At 40.1% G+C, this 13,177-nt stretch overlaps 1 protein-coding gene across 4 annotated transcripts in view; it reads left to right on the forward strand.

Annotated features, from left to right (window-relative positions):
- Positions 1 to 13,177, forward strand: part of rdgB (retinal degeneration B) — a 139,574-nt gene that overhangs the window by 29,759 nt on the left and 96,638 nt on the right. Inside the window, exon 2 of one of the 4 annotated variants that reach the window (XM_072303767.1) lies at positions 11,294 to 11,388. The exons of the other annotated variants lie outside the window; for them this stretch is intronic. The gene's annotated coding sequence lies outside the window, so the exon portion shown is untranslated. The remainder of the gene's footprint in view (positions 1 to 11,293; positions 11,389 to 13,177) is intronic. 4 annotated transcript variants of the gene reach the window in all.

The raw sequence follows: 13,177 nt of genomic DNA on the forward strand, positions 1-13,177 counted from the left end.
GTTTTCAGGTCACGCGGACGCGGGGCTGCGTCGGAATGACGCGCGTACGCGCCCAGTCCCGGGAACCGCCGCCGCCGCCGCCGCTGAGGGATACGCCGAATTTCCCCCGCCCGGAAAAGCGGGAAAACCGCCAACGGAATGACTCCCGCCGTATTCCACGGGAAATTATTATACCGAGGGGGAATTTTTCAATTGCTTTCGGAAGCCGAACCGAAATCAAGTCGAACGGTGTTTAGGGTCGTGTTCAGGGTTGCCATGATGGAGATGTTGCATGTGTGAGGAATTTGCGATTTGACTGTTGATTCTCGTGTAAAAGTCCTGAAGAAAAGCTTCTTCGAAAGGAAAAAGAAAAGCCCGAAAGCGTGCGAGTCCATGAACACAATTTTGCCAGCTTTTTATAACGACGTGCGGTGCGCGATACTGCGAGGGAAATGGATGCCAAAACGCCTTCTAATTTGGGGTTCGCAACCCGCACATCCATCGAGTACGAATAGTTGTATGCATGCGCCTTCCATTTTTCGCGCTTATAATACGGATTAGGTAGTTATGGAGATGTTGCATGTGTGAGGGATTTGCGATTTGACTATTGATTCTCGTGTAAAAGATGGCGAGAAACACGATAGTGCCACTGGTTTTCCCTGAAATCAACTCCCAAGCTGATAAAAAGCTCTCAAAGTTGAGGCAAAATGGAGGGAATATCCCACGCTATCCTGAGGGTCCACCTCTACATCAAAACAAACTCTCCATGCAAAGATAGGGTGCAAATACATTGACAGGGCTGCCACTTTATTCGGGGAATCTGAAACTAAAAAATGGCAACCCTGCTAATGTACTTGCTCCCTATCTTTGCATGGAGCGTTTGTTTTGATGGTGGACTCTCAGGATAGCGTGGGATATCCCCTCCATTTTAGCCTCAACTTGAGAGCTTTTTTTGAGCTTGGGAGTTGATTTCAGAGAAAACCAGCGGCCACATCGTGTTTCTCGCGAACTTTTACATAAGAATCAACAGTCAAATAAACAAATTAAAAGCGGAGATTATGAAACATCGCAACCAAAAACTGCTGTTTCTGCACCCAACGCCTCAATGTCTGCATTTCAGACATGAGCCCTGAGACCCACAATGCATGCATAATAGTCTGACGTCAGAATGCACATAGTTCCGTTTGATAGAAATGCACCCAATTGGATCGCTGGGTGCTGAAAAGGCATTTCTTGGTTGCGATGTCATAGGATCTCCGCTAACGTTTTATCCACTAAAATTATAAGCAAATGCATGGAATTAATCAAAACTTTTTCTAAATTTTCTTCATAGGTTTATCAATGCTAAACACTCAAAATTTCAACAAATTCGTTCCATAGTTTCCTCTCTAAAATAGAAATTAAAAGTGGAGATTATGAAACATCGCAACCAAAAAGCTGTTTTCATGATCATGTTTGAATTCACGCATCAAGATCATCAATATCTTTGTAAGGTATTGATTTCGGTAATTTTCTTTGAGAACATCGTATTTTACGTGAAATTTTGGTTGTAAAACGTGTATTAGAATTCTGAAATTCATACCTTGTCTAGTAGTCCATTACATAATCTGTTTTTCTTTCTTTTTTTTATTTTATTTATTTTTCATTTGCTCTAAACTTTGGTCAAAATTACTCTGTTGGAGATTAAATCATTTTAAAAGTCATTCAGTAGCTGGTTAAAACACGTCAAGCCTCAAAAATGACCAGGAAAGATAAACAGTGGAAAACTCATCGTCATTCATCAATCATCAAAATACGTCAATTGAAAAAAAAATCGTTCCTCTTTGTCAAACTCATCCGATCGAACACAATTATTTTCCCCTGGTTCGATCATCCAAAGGCCTTTTAATGTTCTCACGTACTATGCATAACGGTAGCCGTCACTCAAACGCCTATATCGATTCGTTCATAACCGAGTGAGCCTGAGTATTATACTGCATAGAGCCGATGATACCGGGTAATAGGATAACACATAAAAGACCTTAAAGCTAATGGTGCGTCTTCGCTTTTCGCGGCAATTATGAGGCTGGGCTCTGGGCTGGAAAATCCTGTTGCGGCCGAGATTCCAGCCTCCGAAGCGCTGCCGTCAAGTTGATCGCTGGAACCGTTCCAGTCAGTGGCGTGGCGTGAAATGCGATCTATCGATTGCTATGCCATTTAATCCTATGGTTAAGAATCGATTATTAAGGTGTTGTCTGCGAACACCCTGTTTATCGATCCTTTTCCACAGGTTTAAATGGTATAACAATCGATATATCGATTGATCTGCTATTTAAACTTACGGAAAAGGATGGATTATTAAGGCTTTCACCTTAATAATAGATTATTTACCGATCGATTTATTTATCGGTTATTTTCAAATATGGGAATATCGATAATCGATCATTCACGCCTTACCGCTGACCGCTGCGCCTTTTTTTAGGCATGTCGTCTCAGCATGTGACAGTTATCATGATCCATCGGTTCACTGGAAAAAAAACACATTGGATCTAGAGTCCAGACTCTTGAAAACATTGACAAGAAAAAATACTCTTGATTCAATCAGATTTAAGCTTAAATCAAAAGGAAATCCGCTCAAATTAAGAGGCTTGGTTCTTGATTTAAGCAAAAATCCGATTGAATCAAGAGTATTTTTTCTTGTCGATGTTTTTAAGAGTCTGGACTCTAGATCCAATGTGTTTTTTTCCAGTGTTTGTCAAACTTGCTTTACAAACTTTTCTATCGAACACCCATGAGTCATAAATCGTCGTTTTTCGTACGAAAAAACGTAAGTACATTTCAGTTCTGTCGGATGTCCCTCGCAAATTACATTATTATCTTGAAAATCGTTGGCATTTTCAGTCGAAAATTTCTGGTATTTTTCTACTAATTTCATGCAAAAATCAAAAAAATTCTGGACAACAATTCTGCCGTGGAAGAACGTCATATGAACATGCGGGAGTTGCCAAATCTCCTTCAATTAAATGTTTATTTTTGAGGAACGTTATGAATATTTTTCCTTGAAATTTTCAGGGACTTAAGGTGGAATTGAGAACTAAATTATCTGAAAAATAGGGAGGGAAATGTTCATAAATTTACCAGGAAATTCTCGTTTTATGGAAGGAAATTTGGCAACGCCTGAAGGTTTATACGGCGTTTTCCCTCAGCACGGCATTAATTGCACAGGTCATGCTTGTGATAAATTGAATTGTTTGAATCAATTTTGAAATCTTGGAATGGAGTTACGTGCCTTCGTTCGGGAGACGACGAAATAGGCGAAAAAAAACACCATCGGAGCGAAGTAGCAAGGGAACTCAGTTTTCCTTCAATTAAGTGGGTATTCAATTTGAGCCACCCCGGAGTTGATGTAGTTGTTTCACTTGATTAAATATTTCTGCCCTCCGTTTAACGTCACAAACATTCAAGTTTGCGCATTAAAGAGACAGCTATTATCATGTACGTGAAACTAGGGCAGAGTTAGTCAATTAGAGCCCCATTAAAATTTAATCAATCGATCGTCAGTCATTATTATGCAACAAAATAGTGTTGATCCATAACATTCTTTTTTTTTTTGACCCTCTCGTGTCGAGACAAATTGGTTTTTTAGCCTACTACGAGCGCTATTTTTCTGAATGAATTAGAATTGCTTTTAGTCCTCATTGCTTCACGTCCCTCCTTTACATTGCTTCGATACGAAGAGCAAGACCCCTGAAGTCTTTGTGTCTTTGGTAACAAAATTTTCAGATAGAATGACTTGAGTTGAGTTGGTTCAAAAATCGAGTTTTGAAACGTCGACAGAAAACTTTCTCTAGTATCCCGGTGAAAATTTTCCCTTCATACTATTGGCGTTTGTACAGGTGTCAGGAAAATCAGGGAAATGTCAGGGAATGGAGATGTTGCATGTGTGAGGAATTTGCGATTTGACTGTTGATTCTTATGTAAAAGTTCGCGAGAAACACGATAGTGCCACTGGTTTTCTCTGAAATCAGCTCCCAAGCTCAAAAAAAGCTCTCAAGTTGAGGCCAAAATGGAGGGAATGTCCCACGCTATCCTGAGAGTCCACATCTTCACCAAGACAAACTCTCCATGAAAAGATAGGGAGCAAATACATTGACAGGGCTGCCACTTTATGTGGGGACTCTAAAACTGAAAACACGGCATCCCTGCTAATGTATTCGTTCCCTATCTTTGCATGGAGAGTTTGTCTTGATGTAGACGTGGACTCTCAGGATAGCGTGGGATATCCCCTCCCTTTTGGCCTCAACTTGAGAGTTTTTTTTGAGCTTGGGAGATGATTTCCGAGAAAACCAGTGGCACCATCGTGTTTCTCGCGAACTTTTACATAAGAATCAATGGTCAAATCGCAAATTCCTCACACATGCAACATCTCCATCACTACCTTATTCGTATTATAAGCGCGAAAAATGGAAGGCGCATGCATACAACTATTCGTACTCGATGGATGTGCGGGTTGCAACCCCAAATTAGAAGGCGTTTTGGCATCCATTTCCCCCGCAGTATCGCGCACCGCACGTCGTTATAAGAAGCTGGCAAAATTGTGTTCATGGACTCTGTTCTCTCTGTTCATGAACTTTTGCATAAGTATCAACAGTCAAATCGCAAATTCCTCACACATGCAACCTCTCCATTAAATTATTCAAATTCTGTGGCAACCCTGATTCCGCGGGAAAATCCGGCAACATTACGGCAATGTAGTTACGTTCTTTCTTGCGAAAACGACGAAACGCACCTAACCTAGAAAGTCGGATTCGACGGTGGGAGGTTTTCTTTTTCAACAATCCGGCATTTGTTCAGGTGTCAAGGAAATCAGGGAAATGTCAGGGAATTTAATTATTTAAATTCTGTAAAATCCAGCAACATTATGGCAACGTAGTTACGTTCTTTCGTGCGCAAGAAACGAAGAAACGTACCTAACCTAGAAAGTCGGATTCGACGGTGGGAGGTTTTTATTTTTCAACATTCTGGCGTTTGTTCAGGTGTCAGGGAAATGTCCGGGAATTAAATTCTTCAAATTCTGTGGCAACCCTGATTCCGCAGGAAAATCCGGCAACATTACGGCAATTTATTTACGTTCTTTCGCGCGAGAAACTTACCTAACCTAAAAAGTGGCATTGGAGGGTGCTGGGTGTGTGTGACACGCCTGGAACGGCAGCAGGGCTGCGGGTGTTTGAGCCCTCGACTCGGGAGCCCGTGGCCGCCTGTTGCTTCTCGGAGGGATCGATGGGGCGCGGGGCCGGCGGATGGGCGCGGGGGCCGGGGAGGTGGCAATGACGTCACGGCCTCGTCGGGGGTGACGTCATGCGGGCACGCTCGGGCGTGGCGGGGCGGGCAGCCGAGCGTCAGCGCTTACGCTCGACCCGCTTAATAATTGTGTACCAATAAAACTTTCGTAAAAAGGGGAGGAAGGACAAACAATAACTCCGCTTCGCTTTTCGATACTTCCCGCTTCCTCCGCGTCGCCTGCGTCCGCGTTGCGTCCGGGAAATCCCTTTTTGCGGTTTTCCCAACGTTCGGGTCTCCGCATGCTTTTTAGGAAATGCTAACGTCCCTCTGTGCTGGCGCACAGTGGATCGAGTCGATACGGAAGGGAAACTTCTAGCGCTTATAACTCCGTTTATCAGGGTTGTCACAGTCAGGAATAACCGGAAATGTCAGGGAAAATGACGATAATGACGAAAATGGTCCGGGAAAATTAGTTAAATAACCTTCATTGCTCTTTAGAATGGGTTCGAGGTTTCGAACAACAAATTTTGCCTGAAAACTATTCTCAATTATGTCTTCTTAACCATCCGTCTCATCTTCAATTGTCAGAGAATTCCACCAAAATGTGCCAGGGAAATGACAGGAATTTCCTTTCCTAAATTCTGTGGCATTCCTGCGTCCGGAAAATCTCTTTTTGCGGTTTTCCCAACGTTCGTGTCTCCACTGCTTTTTAGGAAATGCTAACGTCCCTCTGTGCTCGCGCACAGTTGACCGAGTCGATACGAGAGGTCGGACAAAATTTGGAAACTTCAACGCTTGTAACTCCGTTTATCAGGGTTGTCACGGTCAGGGAAACCCGGGAGACGTCAGCGAATTTTAAATTGTCAGGGAAAACCGGGGAATGTTCGGGAAAATGACGAAAATGTCAGGGGAAATCTGTTAAATCGCCCTCATTTTCTTTCTAGAATGGGTTTGAGATTTTGAACAAGAAATTTTGCCCGAAAACTATTTTCAATACGCCTTCTTAATCATCCGTCACATTTTCAATTGTCAGGAGTTTCACCAAAATGTGTCAGGGAGAACCGGGAAATGTCAGGGAATTTTATAAAGTTAGGGAAAACCGGGAAAATGACGAAAATGTCAGGGAAAAATTGTTAAATCTTCTTTATTTGCTTTCTAAAATCGGTTTGAGGTTTCGAACAACAAATTTTGCCTGAAAACTATTTTCAATTATGTCTTTTTAACCATTTGCCATTTCATCTCAATTGTCAGGGAATTCCATCAAAATGTGTCAGGGAAATATCAGGGAATTCGAAATTTCATTTTCTAAATTGCCTGAAAACTATTTTCAAGTATGCCTTCTTAACCATCCGTCACATCTTCAATTGTCAGGGAATTCCACCAAAATGTGTCAGGGAAATCAGGGATATGTCAGGGAATCTCATTTATTAAATTCTGTGGCAACCCTGGTTTATCGGAAACTTTGAGGTTCTAAAAATAGTTTCATTGGTTTCCTCGTGAAATTTTCGGCTTCAAGCACCCCTTGAAATTTAAAATGTGACGAAATAAGCATCAAAATTAGCAGTTTTCGTCGAAAATTTCATGTCCGACCTCTCTAATTGACTCGATCTTCTGTGCGGCGTGAGGCTCCGGATAAAGTACGGAGTAAAGCTTTCCGTTACATGTTCTCTCTCCAGAACTTCGAGTTGAGAATGATTTATATTACGCACGGTTTTCAGCCGTTCGGAAAACCTGGAAAGTCAGGGAATCCATGGCGACCTGGAAATGTCAGGGAATGTCGATTGTAATTTCTTTTTAGTAGGTGAATAAATCGTCTTTGTTCGGCCAAAGTATCACAAGCGTCATGCGAGGTTTTAAAATTCCCGCTGCCATTCTTTTTAACAGAGAAATTGTGCAACGAAGTTGTCCGAAAATTTCACTGAATTTTCTTTGTGCTGCCGATAAAATTCAGTGAAATTTTAAAACAGAATCAATCCAAACTTTCTCTGTAAAAAAATAAAATAGCGGCGGAAATTTTGAAACGTCGCATGATGCTTGTGATACTTTGTCCGGATGGTGACGAAATGTTAAGGTATAAAAGAAGGGAAGAAGTTAGGGAGTTCAGAGGAAAAGTCAAAGGAGTTTGTGAGGAGTGTTTAGCGCAGAAGTCAGTGTAATTGAGAGGAAAAAAATCGGAGGGGAATTTTATTTTGAAGGTCCAGGAAAGTCCTGGGAAAGCAAAGGAAGTCAGAGAAAAGTCAAGGAATCAGAATTTGAAGAAATTGTTGAAACCTGAACGGGACGAGTCTAGAATCGACTCATACAGAATACGTATATCGAAGTATAAATGAAAAATGGAAATTCAAAACTGCGTCAAAGCCATGTGCTGCTAAGCTCGTGCAAAGGTTTCTCTCATTTAACGGGAATCCAATGGTGGTTTAAGAAAAAAAATTCTTACAAAAAGCTACGAACAAAATTTGAAGAAAAAGTCCATGAGGTTGACGCTATATAGGTTATTTTGAAGTTATAAGGACACAAACACACAATCTTACAACACTTGATGACGCTTACCAGGTTTTGAATTTCTGAATGTGATCAAATGAAAAAAAAGACGCCATTTTTGTGTGATTGGACCGTTTTGACTACAACGAGGAACTAATATTCCGGCTCATCCATAAAAGCACCGTCCTGCATCAATAAATGAATGGCAAATACGTTGTTTTTCAACTGGGCTGGAAGTGGTGCCCCCTTCTTCCAAAATGTAGTTATTTCCATCAGTGTTGTGTATAGATGTTTACATTCGTGTGAGGGTAGATTTCCGAATTGGTCGTGCGTGAATCGCGTTTTAAGGTTATTTTGAGGGAACATTTAAAGTGGCATTTTAATTTATACCTTTTCTATTCGCGCTCTTAGGAGCGCTTGATTCCTGTATTAATATAATGCATGGAGCGAAAAGTTATTTGAAAGTTCGGGGAAACGCGGAAAAGTTAGAGAATTCTGCTCCACCGTGAAAAGGCAGAAAGTTTTGCCATAAACCTTGAAAATTCTCGTCCCATCGGAACCTTTGCACAACCCCAATCATACTCTCGCTTGATTAGCAGAGCATAAATCTAATCATACCTGTTTTGTCTCGTAAGACGCAGACATCAGTGGGTATACTTTAAATTGATTCAGATTTTTTTACGCTCATGGGGCATTTTTCTTTTTCTTTTTTCTGAGAAATGAAGAGCTCTGAAGAATAGCCTCTTCAAAATGAAAAGGGAAAACCCGAAAGCGTGCGTGTCTATGAATAAAAGTTCGCCAGCACCTCACCGCAACTCGCGGTGCGCGTCACTGCGAGGGCCATTGAAGCCAAAACGCCTTCAACTTTAGAATATGCAACACGCACATCCATTGAGTACGAATAGTTGTATGTAAGCGCCTTCAATTTCTCTCTCCCGTAATGCGGACGTTTACATAGCTATCAACGGAAGCCAAGCGTGGTTACAAAAGAGGGACGGATCGAAGGAGTAATTATTTTTATAATTTTTCTTTTGTGAGATAAGATGTGTAATTAAAATTATATTGGAAATGAAAAGGAGATCAAAAAATAACTGCGTGAAAAATTGAGATAAGGCAAAAGCAACTTTAGATTTAAAGCTACTATAACTAGAATATGCATTGATCCTTTTTTAAAGTGTTTGGAAGAGCTTGTGAACCATCATCTTTTTTCTTTTCTGAATTAATATTTTTCCCAAGAGAAATATAATTCGGTCGAAGACATATAATTTCAATCAAAGCAATCCCGATTTCAGCCGAAAAGTATAGAAATATTTGTGCACAAAAAAACCTATGTATTGCTGCGTACTCTAGAAAAAATCCCTCCTGTATCTTTTAACACGACGCCCAAATAAACCGATGGTGAAACTGCAAAAATGCATGCGGTGTTTCAAAATCTCCGCTCCTATTTTATTTTTGAAAGGAGAACAAACCAACATCATGACTTCAAATTTACACACAGAATATTCTTCACGCAGAGAAGAAAAATCTCCGAACTTGTCAAGAAATGACGCTCAGTTGTTTTCCATGTAAAAAATAAAATATGACAGGACGTCTGCAACGTCGCAAACCGATTTACGCGTTTCTGGGTGATTTCACGATAACTGGAATAGTTTTGTCGCCGTAACAGACAACACATTTTTCGGTCATACTTTTAGTAGTAATGATAATCACTCGAATTTTTTTGCATTAATCTACACAGTGTTACATGTTATAACGCTTTTCAAAGATTTATCGCTCTGCTTCTCAATTTTAATATATAAATGGCCGAAAATGTGCTGTCTGTTACGCTGACTTTTTACCGCGCAACAGACAGCACATTTTTGGAATTTACATAATATTAATTGAGAAGTAGAGCAATAAATCATCAGTAAGCGTTATAATACGTAACCCTTTGAAGATTAATGCGAAAAAATTCGAGTGATTATCATTTCTACTAAAAATATGACCGAAAAATGTGTTGTCTGCTACGGCGACAAAACTACTCCAGTTATCGTGAAACCAGCCTTCCGCAGTTTCAGCCGCGAAATGTGAAATCGCGTTTTCACCCCAAGTTCGTCAACCTGGCGCATATTTCGTCGCTCCTCTGACGTAAGGGCGTAACTCGATTATCGCATGAGCCCCAGAGGGTATGGATCTATTTGTAAAACAAGGCTAACGTAGGAATTGAGATACGCCCTTACGTGAGAGGAGCGACGCTTTACGGCAAAATTACTGTTCTTTCCAGAATTGCGCACCGGAATAAAACTTCAGGATTAGAGATTCAGCTTTTTATGGGGGAATAACATAGAGACATTTATGTAAGTAGATGCTTTCGCTTGGCTTCGAGCATAACTTCGTTATGAAGCCACGTTAACGGATGTGCACTAACAGTTAGTGGAAATGTTCGGCTCACAAAAGGGACAAGCCCCCGGGCTTCCTCCAGCTCCACCTCCTCGCTTGAGTTTTTTCCGGAATAAGGGATTACTCAGGGTTGGACTTATTGTCTACATTTATATCCCTTTATACAGCTCGGTTTAAAAAATTCACGCGTTTAGGTAGATCACTTAAAACGTGGCTCTTGTAGTGAATTTCAGTGGTTAACACTTTTTATCATTTGCGAAGCGTCTGGAATTCAGGCTTAAAATCGGAGCGTCATCTTGGCTGATTCCTAAGTTGGAAAATATATGGAGTATATATGGAGGAATCAAAGGGTTTCCGGGGAGTGCAAATCTTCAGATTCACTGAAAAAAACCAAAAAAAAAAAAACACATTGGATCTAGAGTCCAGACTCTTGAAAACATTGACATGAAAAAGGACTCTTGGTTTAAGCAGATTTAAGCTTAAATCAAGAACCAAGCCTCTTAATGTGAGCGGATTTCCTTTTGATTTAAGCTGAATAAAGTGAATGTGTGGTCAATGTGTTTTTTTTTCCATTGTTCCTCACAATTTCATTATAATCAATAATATGATAAGGTATCAAAGGACCAATTTTTATTTTCATGTTCAGAAATAGAAAATGACGCATTGACGTTGACACTCTGCGTTAAAAAAAAAAATTCTTATAAGATCCTTTTGTCGTGTGCTAAGGGGACCAAACCCTATCTACTTAGTTTTTTATAGCGTAAGCACGTCCATTCGCCTAAGAGATTTGGGAGGTAACAGTGTTGGATGGTATTAACAGTTAGTCACTGGAAAAATTGTAAGTGCGTCCCACTCTGTAACTTCAAGGCAGGACAACATGTTTCGAAAAGTCAGGGAAAATCTAGGAAAAGTAGGAAAAGAAAACCCAGGGAAAACACCTTTCAACGACGCGCGTTACGCGTACAGGGCCACGAAAGCCAAACCGCCTTCATATTTGGAGTATGCAATACGCACATCCATCAAGTACGAATAGTTGTATCACAGCGCCTTCAACCTCGAGAGTTACCGTTGCATTGAACGATTTTTGTTTGATTTCTGGAATCTCTTTTATGAGTCTGTGTGTACTATTCCGATTATATTGGTTTTCTAACATTATGTTTACTATATTCTCTTTGCTTATTTTTTGTTTCAGGTATGTTCCTATCTCTGTCTCACTTATTATTGTCGATTTTGAACAAATGAAAAAGGTATGCTCCGGCGTGTCAACGGAAAAGATTTTACAAAACGGTCAGTCTCGAGATTTTTTAAGTTTTAATATTCATGGTCAAAGTGAGAAACCACGCATCTTTGTTTGTGACGTTGCAGACTTTCTGGCATACTTTATGTTTCTTTGGAAAACTAGTCATGGAGATTTCTCGAAAACTTCCTTAATTTTTCTTCTCTGTTAGCAGAAAATTCGGTGTGAATTTCAAGCTATAAAGTTAGTTTGTTTCTCTTCAAAAAAATGAAATAGGAGGGGAAATTTTAAAACACCGCAATGGACGAACGTGGTTTTGTTTTTTGGCCATCGATTTACGGTGAATAGTTGGCAAAAAATCCTCCCTTTGTACAAAATCACTCCCCCCCTTTTTTTTAAGACTCTCACATGAACCTCTGCAACTTTTCCCCTTTTTTGCATATCGGTTTTGGTTGGATCTAAGAACACTCAGCAAAGCCCTCCCTCTCATTCAAATGCGCCATTTTGCAATGTTTTAACTTGAAATGCTCAGTAGTTATGCTGGACAAACGGAAAAAAATCTTTTTAAAAATCCTATTTTTCATTGATAAACACACAAATCACACAAACGCTCACCTTTCGCTAATCAACACTGGGAAAAAAGTAGCTTGGATCTAGAGTCTAGACTCTTGAAAACAATTACAAGAAAAAGTACTCTTGATTCGATCGGATTTCGCTTGAATCAAAAAGAAATCCGCTTAAAGTAAGAGGCTTGGTCCTCGATTTAAGCAAAAATCCGATTGAATCAAGAGTATTTTTTCTTGTCAATGTTTTTCAGAGTCTGGACTTCAGATCCAAGCGACTTTTTTTCCAGTGAACGCTCATCAGTCAATACATTTTTACATTAACAGAACTCATTATTACTATCATCACCTTAGCAGCGTAGTGAACGGATTTTTACCTCTTCTTACATACGAGGTCTGTTAGATTAGAAACTGGATTTTGGTCATAACTAGCCCATAATGCGTCCAAATTACGTTTTCTTGAGCTCTTCTGATAGCTGAAAATATATTTAAGAACGCTACTTTCACAAATTTGAAAAACCTTAATTAGCTTCGTTGGTATGTGGCTTGAAGTAAGGCAACCTCAAGGGTGTTTTGCGATTTTTATGTTTGATTGAACTTGTCTCTCTTTTTTCGGTCTTGCACTACATTTTTCAACCCACAAGGACGATTTGAGTTTCGTCTGCATATCGTAGCCGTACACTAAAGTATTGCCACCGAAAATTATCCTATCCAAAAATGTAGGAACATTGTTAGAACGTTCAAGCAGCTAAAGGGAAACTAACATTTGGTTGGATTTTCGTTCAACGGACAACAATCAAGGGGCAAGTGTACCTGAAACTCGATGCGTGTCTACATATTCTATCAAGATTGTATGTACAGAGCCTTCAGAAATATTACTCTGTTCAACAAGCTCGAAACGACCATTTTCGAGCACTTTTGCCCGCTTTTCTTCCACTTGACAAATGTTAGTGCCGTTGAGGGTCGATTCCCATGATCCTCATCTTTGACGAACTCCTGACCAGTTTTGAATCGTTTAAACCATTCAAAACAGTGGGAACATCTCATACAATGATCATGGTTAACTTTACTTAGCATATACCTAAAGTTTCGGTACAAGGTATACCGAGTTTAAAACAAAATTTAATGTTGAATCTTTGCTCCATCAGTGATCGCATGATGAAAATCGCAAAACGCACCTGACTTACTCGTATTCAAGATGACGCAGAATAAACATTGATCAAAATAAACAAAATCTGTGAACGTAGCGTTCTTAAGTATATTTTCAGCTATCAGG

This window comes from Bemisia tabaci, chromosome 8 (assembly GCF_918797505.1).
Source record: "Bemisia tabaci chromosome 8, PGI_BMITA_v3".
In the NCBI taxonomy this organism is placed as follows: domain Eukaryota; kingdom Metazoa; phylum Arthropoda; class Insecta; order Hemiptera; family Aleyrodidae; genus Bemisia; species Bemisia tabaci.